The sequence below is a fragment of the Microcaecilia unicolor genome, chromosome 9 (assembly GCF_901765095.1).
Source record: "Microcaecilia unicolor chromosome 9, aMicUni1.1, whole genome shotgun sequence".
NCBI classification, from domain to species: domain Eukaryota; kingdom Metazoa; phylum Chordata; class Amphibia; order Gymnophiona; family Siphonopidae; genus Microcaecilia; species Microcaecilia unicolor.
In genome coordinates this window covers 130,564,117-130,578,388 of record NC_044039.1, presented here as the reverse complement: position 1 = coordinate 130,578,388, position 14,272 = coordinate 130,564,117, and the positions used below count along the sequence as shown (strand labels likewise).

General features: G+C 51.6%; 1 protein-coding gene across 3 annotated transcripts in view; it reads left to right on the top strand.

Annotated features, from left to right (window-relative positions):
• LOC115477768 (serine/arginine-rich splicing factor 5-like) overlaps window positions 1–14,272 on the top strand; it is a 110,114-nt gene that overhangs the window by 47,298 nt on the left and 48,544 nt on the right. The gene's annotated exons all lie outside the window — the stretch shown is intronic.

Here is a 14,272-nt window from a genome sequence, read left to right as displayed (position 1 = left end):
TTGCATTAACACGAGAACACGGGTTATTGCGTTAAATGCAGTCATCCCGATACTGGCACACAGGAGCCAGGAGAGAGTCAGACCCGGAGGCAGGCAGGAAGAAGCCCAGGGAATTTTGCCTCCCCCTCTCGTCGGCCCTGGTCTCCCCCTCTGAAGAAGGCTGAGCATGAAACAGGAAAAAGTCTGATTATTGCAATTTTATTTACCAGGGATATGTTCAATATAAATCTGAATATCAAATTTACTTAAGATTATTACAATAGTTTTGTTTCCCAAAGTCAAGATCAAAAATATACATTACAAGAGGGCTGTGACAGATGTAAGGAGTCTGCTAGGCAGAAGCAGGAAAAAGCCCAGAAATCCAGCAGAGAAGGGGTTGGTCCTGCAGGAACATTGAACTACAAAACCCAGCATTCCCCGGGAAGGGGGACGCCCTCTAGTGGAGGAAGAAGTTGCTACACTACGAAGACAAGGAAATACAGATCCCAGAAGTACTTGCAGGGAAGGGGGGAACAAAGAAGAGAGAACTACAATTCCCAGGAGGTAGAGATGAAGGGGACAGATTGGGAAATGGAGAATTATCAAGAGAATGAGGAACACCTGGAGGGTGGGGTGGAGGTAGACTCTGTGGATTGGGAGGAAGGTGCTCAAAAAGGGGAGGGAGGAATCTGTGAAGGGGGTGTGGAGAAACTAATGGAAGTTCCATATCATCAAGCTGATCAATCCATAGACTGGTGGGTTGTGTCCATCTACCAGCAGGTGGAGATAGAGAGCAAACTTTTGCCTCCCTATATGTGGTCATGTGCTGCCGGAAACTCCCCAGTATGTTCTCTATCTCAGCAGGTGGTGGTCACACACAGCAGCAGCTCTGGCTAGGCCTCCAAGCCTAATTTTTAGGTTTTGTTGAGTGCCTGGGGTTGAGGGCTCTTTTGAGCAAGTGCAAACCTGGTGGTGCCAGGTCCCTCCTTTTCTCCCCCCTCCCGCTGGCTCCGTTAAAAAAAAAAAAAAAAAAAATTTTTAAACGTCCTTAAAGGCGTTTATTTCGACGTTTATTTAAACGTTTATTGCAGCTACTCACTGGGACACCAGTTTGTTACAGCTCGGAGCGGACAGCAGGTAATTTTTACCTTTTTATAGCGGGCAGGGGGTTCCCCGATTCTTCTCCTCGTGGCATATGGCGTCGGAGGGCGAGGGCGCAAAGGGTCGCTCCCCGGATCGCTTGAGCGCTTCTAGAGGGGATGCGGGGGTCTTACAGCCTGTTTCGCCCTTGTTGGGTGACAGTTTCGTGACCGATGAATGTCCCGGTCCTTCCTCCGGCGTGGCGGTTTTTCCCGCCATAAACGCCCATCCCCCGCTCCTCGCCTCCGCCATCGTGGCCGGCCACGCGGCTCGGACGGCTTCTTCGTGGGCCGCCCTTGAGGTTGGAGATATTAATGCCATGAACGCCCTTAATTTGGGCGACGGCACAAAAGCGGCTAAAGTTAAGCGCCGTTCTTCCCGCGCGGCTCCTTCGCGGAGTGTCGCGCCGGACGCCATTTTGGATGCGCAGCATGTCTCTCCCCCGCTCTTGCGAGCGCCGGTTGAGGGTGCGTCTAGGGCTGTTGCCCAGGCTGCGGAAGTGCACAGTCTGGGGGGTTTCTCCCCCGAGTTTGTTTTGCTGCTGCATCAGGCTTTCCTCATGCAAAACGCTGCCCCTGCTCCCTCGTCTGGTAAAGAGGTTGAGGTTCCCAGAGGTAAACGCCCTCGGGTTGATTCCCAGGCCTTGGAGGACTTTGTCTCCTCCGATGTAGATGAGGGCAGCGTGTCTGAGGTCTCCCAACGGTCCTTTGCGGATTCCTTGGAGGAGACGGATCCCCACTCGGATGGAGCGGATGACCCCTCTGCAGCGCGGCTTTTTAGCCCAGAGGATTTGCCCAACCTGTTGTTACAGGCCATGGACACTTTGAAGATTTCCTCTCCGGAGGACGTCTCTCCCTCAGCCCCTGTTGGCTCTGCCATTATGCTGGGGACGAAGCGCCCGCCTAGAACCTTCCACGTGCATGATGCCATGCACACCTTAATTTCGGCTCAATGGGATGTCCCGGAAGCGAGCCTTAAAGTGGCTAGGGCTATGTCCCGCCTCTATCCTTTGGCTGTGAGTGAACGTGAGGCCTATCTGTGGCCTACCGTGGATTCTTTAATCACTGCGGTGACTAAGAAAACGGCGTTGCCGGTGGAAGGTGGCACGGCCCTAAAGGACGCCCAAGACAGAAGATTGGAGGCGGCCTTAAGGTCGTCCTTTGAGGCGGCTGCTTTAAGTTTGCAGGCCTCTGTTTGCGGCTCCTATGTGGCCAGGGCGTGCCTGACTATGTTGCAGCGGGCTTCCCCCTCGGATCATTCCTTGAGGGCTGATTGGCCGGCCCTGGAATCGGGCTTAGCCTATTTGGCAGACTTGCTGTATGATGTCTTGAGGGCCTCAGCTAAAGGCATGGCTCAGACAATCTCTGCGCGGCGGTGGCTTTGGCTGAAACATTGGTCTGCTGACCACGCCTCTAAATCCCGCCTGGCTAGATTGCCTTTTAAAGGCAAGCTGCTCTTTGGGGTCGAGCTGGACAAAATCGTGACCGATCTCGGCATGTCTAAGGGCAAGAAATTACCAGAGGTCAGGGCTTGGGCTAGTACTCGTCCCGGTACCTCCAGAGGACGGTTGCAGGAAGCCCGTCGGTACCGCCCGGGCAAGTCGGGTTCCTCTGCCCCCTCTTCCTTCAAGAGGAATTTCTCCCCCAAGCAGCATTCCTTTCGCAGAGACCGCCGTCCCGGAGGTGCTTCCTCCGGTCCTCCCCCAGGGTCTCGTACCCAATGACGGGGCCTTGGTCCACGCCCCAGTGCAGATTGGAGGACGGCTGTCCTCGTTTCTGGGCGAGTGGACCACAATAACTTCAGACGCGTGGGTGCTGGAATTCATCAAGACGGCTACAAGCTAGAGTTCTGCCGACCCTTAAAAGACGGGTTTGTACTCTCTCCCTGCAAGTCTCCGGTCAAAGCTGTGGCAGTGCAGCAGACCTTGGACAATCTGATCCGCCTGGGCGCGGTCGTTCCTGTGCCAGAAAGTCAGCCTGGCAAGGGACGTTACTCCATTTACTTTGTGGTACCAAAGAAAGGAGGTTCTGTCCGGCCTATCCTCGACCTCAAAGGGGTCAATCGGGCCTTGAAAGTGCGGCACTTTCGCATGGAGACTCTCCGCTCTGTTATAGCGGCAGTGAAGGCAGGAGAGTTCTTGGCTTCCTTGGACATCAAGGAAGCGTACCTGCATGTTCCCATCTGGCCTCCTCATCAACGCTTCCTGTGTTTTGCAGTCCTGGGACGACACTTCCAGTTCAGAGCCCTCCCTTTCGGGTTGGCTACTGCTCCGCGGACCTTTTCCAAAGTAATGGTGGTCATCGCGGCCTTCCTACTAAAGGAAGGGATACAAGTCCATCCTTATCTGGACGACTGGTTGATCCGAGCCCCCTCTTATGCAGAGTGCGGCAAAGCTGTGGACCTGGTAGTTGCTCTTTTGAGCTCCCTGGGATGGATCATCAACTGGGAGAAGAGCCAGCTGCGCCCGACTCAGTCCCTGGAGTACCTGGGAGTTCGATTCGACACCCAAGTGGGCAGAGTGTTCCTGCCAGACAATCGGATTGTCAAACTTCAGGCTCAGGTGGACCAGTTCCTGGGAGCCTCTCCTCTTCGGGCTTGGGACTATGTGCAGCTGTTGGGCTCTATGACGGCCACGATGGAAGTAGTGCCCTGGGCCAGGGCTCATATGAGACCACTTCAACACTCCTTGCTGCAGCGCTGGACTCCGATGTCGGAGGATTATGCTGTGCGACTTCCCTTGGACCCAGCAGTGCGCAAGGCGCTGAGCTGGTGGATGCAGACAGACAAATTGTCTGCGGGAATGCCTCTGGTGACCCCAGAGTGGATTGTCGTCACGACGGACGCCTCTTTGTCGGGCTGGGGAGCCCACTGCTTGGGAAGGACAGCGCAGGGGCTCTGGTCTCCTGCAGAGGCAAAGTGGTCTATCAACCTCCTGGAACTCAGAGCCATTCGGTTGGCGCTTTTGGAGTTCATCCCGGTACTGGTGTGGAAGCCTGTACGGGTCCTGTCGGACAATGCCACGGCTGTGGCCTATGTCAACCGCCAGGGAGGTACCAAGAGCGCCCCTCTAGCCAAGGAGGCTATGTATCTTTGCCAGTGGGCGGAAGCGAACCTGGAGCAGCTTTCAGCGGCCCACATTGCCGGAGTTATGAATGTCAAGGCGGACTTTCTCAGTCGCCATACCTTGGAGCCCGGAGAGTGGCAGCTATCTGCTCAGGCGTTCTTGGACATCACGAAGCGCTGGGGCCAGCCGAGCCTAGATCTGATGGCGTCATCGGCCAATTGCCAAGTGCCGCGCTTCTTCAGCAGAGGACGGGACCCTCGATCCCTGGGAGTAGATGCTCTTCTCCAACAGTGGCCGACACAAGAGCTCATCTATGTGTTCCCGCCCTGGCCCATGTTGGGCAGGGTGCTAGACCGGGTGGCAAAGCATCCCGGCAGGGTAATCCTGGTGGGTCCGGATTGGCCCAGGCGTCCCTGGTATGCGGACTTGATCAGGCTCTCAGTGGACGATCCTCTGCGACTGCCAGTGGAACAGGGCCTGTTACATCAGGGTCCCGTGGTGATGGAGGATCCCTCCCCCTTTGGTCTTACGGCCTGGCTATTGAGCGGCAGCGTCTGAGGAAGAAGGGCTTCTCAGACAAGGTCATCGCCACTATGCTGAGAGAGAGGAAGCGCTCTACTTCTACTGCTTACGCCAGGGTTTGGCGTATTTTTGCAGCGTGGTGTGAAGCAGGCTCTCTTTCTCCCTTCACTGCTCCAATTTCTTCAGTGTTGGCGTTCCTGCAAGAAGGTCTGGAGAAAGGCCTGTCGCTCAGTTCCCTTAAAGTCCAGGTAGCGGCTCTGGCTTGCTTCAGGGGCCGCCTGAAGGGTGCTTCCCTGGCTTCACAGCCAGATGTGGTGCGCTTTCTCAAGGGAGTTAATCACCTGCGCCCTCCTCTGCACTCAGTGGTGCCTGCGTGGAATCTCAACCTGGTGCTAAGAGCATTGCAGAAGCCGCCTTTTGAACCCTTGTCGAGGGCATCTCTGAAAGACCTGACGTTGAAAGCAGTCTTTTTGGTGGCTATCACCTCAGCCAGAAGAGTTTCCGAGCTCCAGGCGCTCTCATGTCGAGAGCCTTTTCTGCAGTTCACTGAGGCAGGAGTGACTATTCGCATAGTGCCTTCCTTTCTGCCCAAGATTGTTTCTCGCTTCCATGTGAATCAGCAGCTCTGTCTCCCTTCCTTTCGTAGGGAGGACTACCCAGAGGAGTACTCTGCTCTTAAATATCTGGATGTGAGACGAGTCATCATCAGATACTTGGAAGTGACCAATGATTTCCGGAAATCGGATCATCTGTTTGTCCTGTTTGCAGGTCCTCGTAAGGGTCTGCAGGCTGCTAAGCCTACAGTGGCAAGATGGGTCAAGGAAGCCATTGCAGCGGCTTATGTGGCCGCGGGGAAGGTGCCGCCTATCCAGCTGAAGGCTCACTCCACGAGAGCTCAGGCGGCCTCGATGGCAGAGGCCGGATCCGTCTCCTTGGAAGAGATATGCAAGGCGGCAACTTGGGCTTCGGCTCATACATTCTCCATGCATTACCGGTTGACTGTGGCTGCACGGGCGGAGGTCAGGTTTGGAGCTTCAGTGTTGAGGTCAGGGATTTCTATGTCCCGCCCTGGGTGAGTACTGCTTCGGTACATCCCACCAGTCTATGGATTGATCAGCTTGATGATATGGAAGGTAAAATTATGTATAATCATACCTGATAATTTTCTTTCCATTAATCATAGCTGATCAATCCATAGCCCCTCCCAGATATCTGTACTGTTTATATTCTGGTTGCATTTCAGGTTCAAGTTTAGTCTTCAGTTACTTCAGGAAGACTTCGTGTTCAAGTTTTTTCAATTGGATTCTTCAAGAGTTGAGACGAGTTTGTGTTACAGTGAGCTGCTGCATTCCTCTCCCCTCCGTTTTACGGGGCTGGATTGAGATTTAAATTCTGCCGGCACTCCCTCCCGCTTCGTGCGGCTGTAGGGCAGCTTTGTACCCCTCCCGCTTCGGCGGTGTTAGGGTCAGTCAGCTCCTCCCGCGGTTGCGGTTGCAGGATAAGCCAGATCCCCCCGCATCGGCGGGTGTGGTGTCCCTCCCCCGCTCCGCGGGGATGAGCTGGACGGATTCCCCTCCCCCACTTGTGTGGGGATGAGCTGGGTTAATTCCCCTCCCCCGTTTCGGCGGTGGTGAGCTGGGCAGAGTGTCCCTTCGTGGGTGTAATTCTCTAAGTGCTGAGTCCTGCGGATGGAGCTTTGATATCGACATACTGAGGAGTTTCCGGCAGCACATGACCACATATAGGGAGGCAAAAGTTTGCTCTCTATCTCCACCTGCTGGTAGATGGACACAACCCACCAGTCTATGGATTGATCAGCTATGATTAATGGAAAGAAAATTATCAGGTATGATTATACATAATTTTACCTTTCTGCTCTTTCCCAGAAGCTGGAGTCCTTTTGAATTTGAGCTAAACTCCTCTGATAAGAAGGGAGGGAATTTAGCCTGTGAAGGGAGTGTTACTGCTGGAGGTTCACAGCCCTGAGTCTGGGCTGGAGAAGGGGGTAAGCCCCTGTATCCAAAGCAGAGCACATATTTCTCTGTGTGCAGCAAGAATCTTGAACTGGCCAATCTTTGTTGTATGGGGTGGATGTCAGGAAGATGTTGACTGGCAGTGAGGGAGGAGCACTGCTCTGATCCCTGGGGTGATTTGGGGGAGAAGAGTTGGGGTTTGGACCTATTCAAGAGGTAAGCTGAGAAGCTGACTGCACTCTAGAGTTGAACTGTAAAGCGGTGTTGGAGTGCATCTGGGGGAGGGATTGCTCTCTTGAGGTGAATGGTGAAGCACTGCTAGGGTTAACCTGAGAAGCTGTTTGACTTGTGGAAGGGAGCTGTAAAGTAGAGGATTGTCAGAATCAGCCCCTGGAGAGGATGCTATTAAGGCTGCATGTTCCAGCCAGGAGGGAGTGAGAGGTGACACAGAACAGTGTGTTTTAAGCCTGTAAAATTGCCTTTCCTTAGCGTTTACAGCAGATGAATCCAGGAACTGGTGGGTTGTGTCCATCTACCAGCAAGTGGAGATGGAGATTACAAAGCTGAAGGCAGTGATACCAGATGGTCAGCTCCTCCTTCACTTCAGTATATCTGTATCTCTAGCAGGTAGTAGATGGTGTCACTGCAGCTCCTCGATTCGTCTTTTGGGCCTGCTCCTGGGCCTTTTGGCCACTTGAGCTTAGGGGGTGTTCGGGCTCTGTGCCAACTTTAGGGGCGTACTTGGTGGCCTGGGTCCCGTGCCTTACCCCGTGGTCCCTTTCCTCCCAGAGTTTGGGCTGTTGTTTGGACTGTAACCTTCCTCCCTAAAAAAAAAAAACCCCAAAAAACCTCTAGTCCACAACAGACCTTGTGTTTGTTACTGTTAGCTGTTAAAAAAAAAAAAAAAGAGCGATTCGGGACGCAGGCTCTGCATCTGCAACAGGACAGCAGGTTGCTAAGAGGAGCCTTGGAGTCGCTGTGTGTGTGTAGCCTGCTGAGCCGGTTTGGTGACGGGCTTGCCTGGGAGGTCCCGCTGTCGGTGGGAAGTCTGGCTGCGCGTCTCCGGTAAGTGCATATTTTTTTTTTGCCATTGGGGGAAGCACAGTATTGGCAGCGGAGGCCACCGTAGGAGGCTAGTATTGAAAGCAAGCATTGACAGCAGTAGGGTCATGTGTTGCCGGGTGTGGGGAGGCACAGGGCAGGCACCAGGAACTTCCTTTCATCTGAGTGGGATTCTTGCTGTGAGGCGTAGGGTGCACGCGCCATTTTTTTAGCGCCTCCCAACATGGCTCCCGCTTTCTGACTGTTGGCTGCATTGGCGGCTTAGCTGAACTGCAGGGTTCATCTCTGGGGGGCCTGCCTCTGCCATGGGACCCTTTCAGGCTTTGTACCAGTCTCTCCTGATTCGGGGGAGTTGTTTTGTGCCCATATTTCGTGCTTTTTCTCCATGTCCACTGGTTGACTTGGCTTTTCCTCCCTCCAGCATTTGTCTGGAGCCCACCCCCTTTGGGGGTTTCGGGTACAGAAGTAGCTTTACTACCCTCTGCGGTAGATCCGCTGTTCCAGGAGAGGCAGCTGGGTGCAGCATTGGAGGTGGAGTTGTTGGGACCCCTCTTTGGTTTCCCCTCAATAGCTTTGGGCTCGGGGGAGTTTTTACGCCCATCTTGGGCAGGTGGATTCTAGATGGCAAGGTTTTCCAGAAGGAATCTGATGGTCCTTCTGCAGTGTGCCTTGTTCTTCAGGATGCACGTCAACTGATCTGTGGGCTTCTCTAGGGCTGGGGTCTTCTGACCTTTCCCCTGAGTTCATTCTGCTGCTCCATATGCCTATATGTTGCAGAAGTCTGGTAGGGGAACAGACGGTTCTTTTTTAGTTCAGCCTTTGGAAATTTCTGGCTTGTTTCCTGTCTGTCTCCACTGAAGGACCCTGCCCCGAAGAGGGAATGTTTACTCTCCAGCTCAGCAGTAGGGTCCATTGCTCCCCTGTCTTCCTCTATTCGGAGGGAGTGTTTTCAGGGCAGTCCCTTTCTGCACAGAGGCAGCAGGAATCGCCTGAGCTGGAAAGCCATGTTTGCCTAAGTGGGTGCATTGATGGCAGCAGTCTCCAGTAGGCCTTACTGTCTGTGGTGAGTTAAAATTTTCTTATAGTTTCTGCGTTGGTTAAAGGCTGTTCCTGATGTGGGAAACAGTGAACAGCATCAAAGCAGGGCTCTTTGTGTGTTGGGTCTCTGAAAGGGTCTATTTAGTATTTTTATTTACAGACTTTTCGGTCCCTGCAGTTTTTTCTCTGAGGGCAGTTGCTTAAACACCCTGAAAGTTTCCCTCATTTCCTTTGTGGAACTCTTTTTATATTGGCAGTATAGGTATTGTCTATGGGCACACCACCCTGAGTGTGCCTGATCTCTGAAGCTCAGCAGGATTGGGCCTGGTTTCTACTTGGATGGGAGACTGCCTGGGAATACCAGGTTCTGTAGGTTTTCTTTTTCTGCGCCTGTACAAGGGAGTTTCTACTTTCTAGTCAGTGCTGTTGGCTCCACATTTCTGTGGGAAATGTTACATATTTTTGTTTTCTGGGACTAGTGCTCTGATCTCCATGGTAACCATGGAACCTCAGGAATTACCATGGGGGCATTCTCTCCAGGTGCGGTAGTTTCAGCAAAATAGTTTTTTTGTTTTTTTTCTGGAAGATGGCTGGCTTTCAACCTGAAGGTCACAGATTTAAGGCTGGTTTGTGCATCATATTAGAAGCTGTGGCCCTCGGCTCCTTTTCATATGGGACATATTTTACTTCACACTCCCATATTGCTTGCCTTGACAAGCAGTTCATTGCATAGCTGGGACAGCTTACACTATGCTGTAATTAGAAAAGGTACAAAGAAGGGCGACAAAAATGATAAAGGGGATGGAACGACTTCCCTATGAGGAAAGGCTAAAGCTGCTAGGGCTGTTCAGCTTGGAGAGAAGACGTCTGAGAGGAGATATGATAGAGGTCTATAAAATAATGAGTGGAGTTGAACGGTAGTAGCGCTATAGAAATGATGATTAGTAGTAGTAGTAGGGTAGATGTGAAGCGTCTAGTTTACTTTTTCCAAAAATACTAGGACTAGGGGGCATGCGATGAAGCTACAATGTAGTAAATTTTAAAACGAATCTGAGAAAATGTTTCTTCACTCAACATGTAGTTAAACTCTGGAATTCGTTGCCAGAGAATGTGGTAAAGGCAGTTAGCTTATCGGAGTTACTACTAGTACTACTATTTGACATTTCTAAAGCGCTACTAGGGTTACGCAGCACTGTACAATATAACATAGAAGGCAGTCCCTGCTCTGAGAGCTTACAATCTAATGGACAAATGTACAGACAATCAAGTAGTGGCAGTCAAATTGGGGCAGTCTAGGTTCCTTGAGAGGTATCAGGTTAGGTGCCGAAGGCAACATTGAAGAGGTGGGCTCTGAGCAAGGATTTGAAGATGGGTAGGGAGGGGGCTTGGCGTAGGGACTCAGGAAGTTGATTCCACGCATAAAGTAAGGTGAGGCAGAATGGGCGGAGCCTGGAGTTGGCGGTGGTGGAGAAGGGTACTGAGAGGAGGGATTTGTCCTGTGAGCGGAGGTTTTGGGTGGGAACGTAAGAGGAGATGAGGGTGGAGAGGTAATGAGGGGCTGCAGACTGAGTGCATTTGTAGGTGAGAAGGAGAAGCTTGAACTGTATGCAGTATCTGATCGGAAGCCAGTGAAGCGACCTGAGGAGAGGGGTGATATGAGTATATCGGTTCAGGCGGAATATAAGACGTGCAGCAGAGTTCTGAATGGATTGAAGGGGGGATAGATGGCTAAGTGGGAGGCCAGTGAGGAGAAGGTTGCAGTTGTCAAGGCGAGAGGTAATGAGGGCGTGGATGAGAGTTCGGGTGGTGTGCTCAGAGAGGAAAGGGCGAATTTTGCTGATGTTAAAGAGGAAGAAGCAACAGGTCTTGGCTGTCTGCTGGATATGCGCTGAGAATGAGGGAGGAGTCGAAGATGACTCCGAGGTTGCGGGCAGATGAGACGGGGAGGATGAGGGTGTTAGCAACTGAGATCGAGAGAGGAGGAAGGGGAGAGGTGGGCTTTGGTGGAAAGATGATAAGCTCGGTCTTGGCCATGTTCAGTTTCAGGTGGCGGTTGGACATCCATGCAGCAATGTCTGACAAGCAGGCCGATACCTTGGTCTGGGTCTCCACGGTGATGTCTGGTGTGGAGAGATACAACTGGGTGTCATCAGCATAAAGATGATAGTGGAAACCATGAAATGAGATCAGTGAGCCTAGGGAAGAGGTGTAGATTGAAAAAAAGAAGGGGTCCAAGGACAGATCCCTGGGGAACTCCTACAGAGAGCCGGATGGGGGTGGAGGAGGAACCATGAGATTGTACTCTGAAGGTGTGGTGAGAGAGAGAGGATGAGAACCAGGAGAGGACAGAGCCCTGGAACCCAAAAGAGGACAGTGTGGCGAGAAGTAAATCATGATTGACAGTGTCAAACGCGGCGGATAGATCAAGGAGGATAAGGATGGAGTAGTGGCCTCTCGATTTGGCAAGGAACAGACCATTACAGACTTTAGAGAGTGCTGTTTCTGTCGAGTGTAGAGGGCGAAAACCGGATTGAAGTGGATCGAGGATGGCCTGAGAGGAGAGGAAATCAAGGCAGCGGCTGTGAACGGCGCGCTCAAGTAGTTTGGAGAGGAAGGGTAGGAGGGAGATGGGGCGGTAGTTGGAGGGACAGGTAGGGTCAAGTGATGGTTTTTTGAGGAGAGGTGTGACTACGGCGTGCTTGAAGGTGTCAGGGACAGTTGCAGTGGAGAGAGAGAGGTTGAGGATATGACAGATGGAGGGGGTGACAGTATGAGAGATGGTGTTAAGTAAGTTGGTGGGGATGGGATCAGAGGAACAAGTTGTGCATTTCGAGGAGGAAAGAAGGCGGGCAGTTTCCTCCTCGGAGATATCAGGAAAGGAGGAGAAAGAGTTGGTTGGTTGGTTGATGGAGAGGGTTGAAGAGAGAAGAGGAGGAGGTGGCTTGGTAGTGAATTCAAGGTTGATCTTTTGCACCTTGTCGCAGAAGTAGTCGGCCAGTGATTGAGGAGAGAGTGAGGGGGGGTGGGAGCGGAGGGTACTTTGAGGAGCGAGTTAAGGGTGGCGAAGAGGCGACGAGGGTTGGACAGCTTCCTAAAGGAAAAGTCCATAGACCACTATTAAATGGACTTGGGGAAAATCCACTATTTCTGGGATAAGCAGTATAAAATGTTTTGTACTTTTTTGGGATCTTGCCAGGTATTTGTGACCTGGATTGACCACTGTTGGAAACAGGATGCTGGGCTTGATGGACCTTTGGTCTTTCTCAGTATGGCAATGCTTATGTACTTACGTACAGTGCCAAAGGTTAGCTGTGGTGGTTTCCAACAGCAGCTCTGCTCTTCTAGTATTGCATACCAGCTCCAGCTTCCACTGTATCTGCGGCACCTCTAGCTAGCTAAGGCTTTTATTGCACTTTTTCTTTGTATTGGACAGCTAGCTATATTGCAGGTCTACCTCAATTTAGCATTCTTCCCTGCACTTCTTCTCTAGGAAGCGTTTCTGCTCTTTCCTCTTTGGCCCCCTCATCTGCAGTTTCTCTGATTGGCTGTTCCATGCTTTGTCTTTCTGCATGGCTGTGGCTCCATGCACCTTTTCCTAGGTTTGGGAGTGTTGCGGCATTCTCTGCAAGGACAGCATCAGAGTGCACCCTGCTCTAGACGAGTACCGATAGTCACTCTTCCCGGGTCTTTTCGCTGATTGAATCCTTGGGCTGGGTGGTTACCCTTCAAATGAGCCACCTTGTCCTGTCCCAGACAGCTCTGGTATGATTTGTTCTTGACCGAGGACTTGAGGGTCGAGCTTCAGACTCAGGTGCCCAGTCAGCTTGGGGCGCCGAGTCCTCAAGCCTGGCAGTATGTTTGTCTTGGGCTCTGTGGCGGCCACTTTGGAGGTAGTACCATGGGCTGTGCTCACATGCGACATCTGCAGCTCTTGCTTCTCAGCAGGTGGTCACCCGTGTCCCAGGAGTGTCAGCGGCATCTTTTGTGGCTATTCTCGGCACAGCTGCTCATTAACTAGTGCTCTGAAATTCCTCCCTGCGGAAGGGATGCTTTGGCACCTCTGCGGTGGATGGTGGTGGTCATGGATGCAAGCCTCTCAGGCTGGAGAGCCCTTTGCCTCATCCTGCCTCCGGGACGTTGGATGGCACAGGAGATTGTGTGGCCGATCTTCCTCCTGGACCTTACTGGGGAAAAAAAAAATTGGGCCATAATTCTTTAAAGCCCACAGCCTTGGCTTATCAGCAGCGTTATTCGGGAGCAGCGCTGTCGGCGGCTCCTTACCCAGCATTGCTTCAGAGGTCCTTACGTCAGCCACTCTGGGAGTTTCTCCAGGGCTGGGGTCTTCTGACCTCTCCCCCACACAAGTTCATTCTGCTGCTCCATAATGCCCATATGTGGAAGAAGTGTGTTAGGGGACCTGACAGTTCTTTTTTAACTCATCTTTTGAAACTTTCTGGCTTGTTCCCTGCCTCAGTCTCCACTTATGGTCCCTGCCCCGAAGAGGAGACGTTTGCACCTATTGCTCCCCTGTCCGGGGGCATCTCTGCCCTATCTCCCTGCAAGCAGAGCACACCGGGCTCTACATGCACTACTTCTTTCTCTCTCTTCCTTAAACACACAGATACAGGCCTATACCAGTTACCTGTACTAAATGCTGTGAACCTATATATATCTGCAAATATAATATACTTTATACATCCAAATCCGTGTGGATTGCGTATTCTTTGGGAACCCACTGCCTCTGTGAACTGGACCCCGGGACCAACCCTAGACAACGCTCGTCTCAGTTTCAAAAAGAGGATCTCCAGCTGGGTAAGTAAGACATTGTTTTGCTTTCTGCATGTTTGCATATGTACTTCTAGGCTTGTTAAGGGGGATTGAAAGTTGAAGTAATTTAATGCTGTGTTTGGGGCTGCTCAGAAAAGACTGATAGATCTTCCAACTTAATTGGAAGGGCTACCAAGTGAAACAATCCCACATTTTTAAACACTACATATCTGTCTTTGGTAATCACTTAATTTCCTGTCACTTTGAACTATTTCTCTATCCAGCCAGTCTCTGTCTTGGTGAAAAGTCAGCTCTGCCTGACAGGGAACCGACAGTTGGCATATCTAATTTAACACCTGCCTTGCTTAATCTATATTCATTCTAAACTATCTCTCCAGCCCCTCTACTCTATAAAGAGGGCCTTTCCAATTCCAAGAGCTACACAGAGCTAGTTCCATATATCTATAAAAGAAACTAGCCAGGCCCCGGTACCAATTAAAGTATTTTTCAGCAGCCTCAACCATGGACGCTTTTGATCTTAAAGAACTCAAAGTTATGGGACAGACTTATTGTAACAAAAAGGGAGGGCCATTCGAAGGGGAATTCCCAGAGGATTCCTGGTATGACATTCAAAAACAAATGGTACACCATTCCCAAGAGTTCAAAAAGAAAACTAATAAACGGAAATGCCTTTTTATACAAGGCCTGTGTAGGGGACTAATTACTT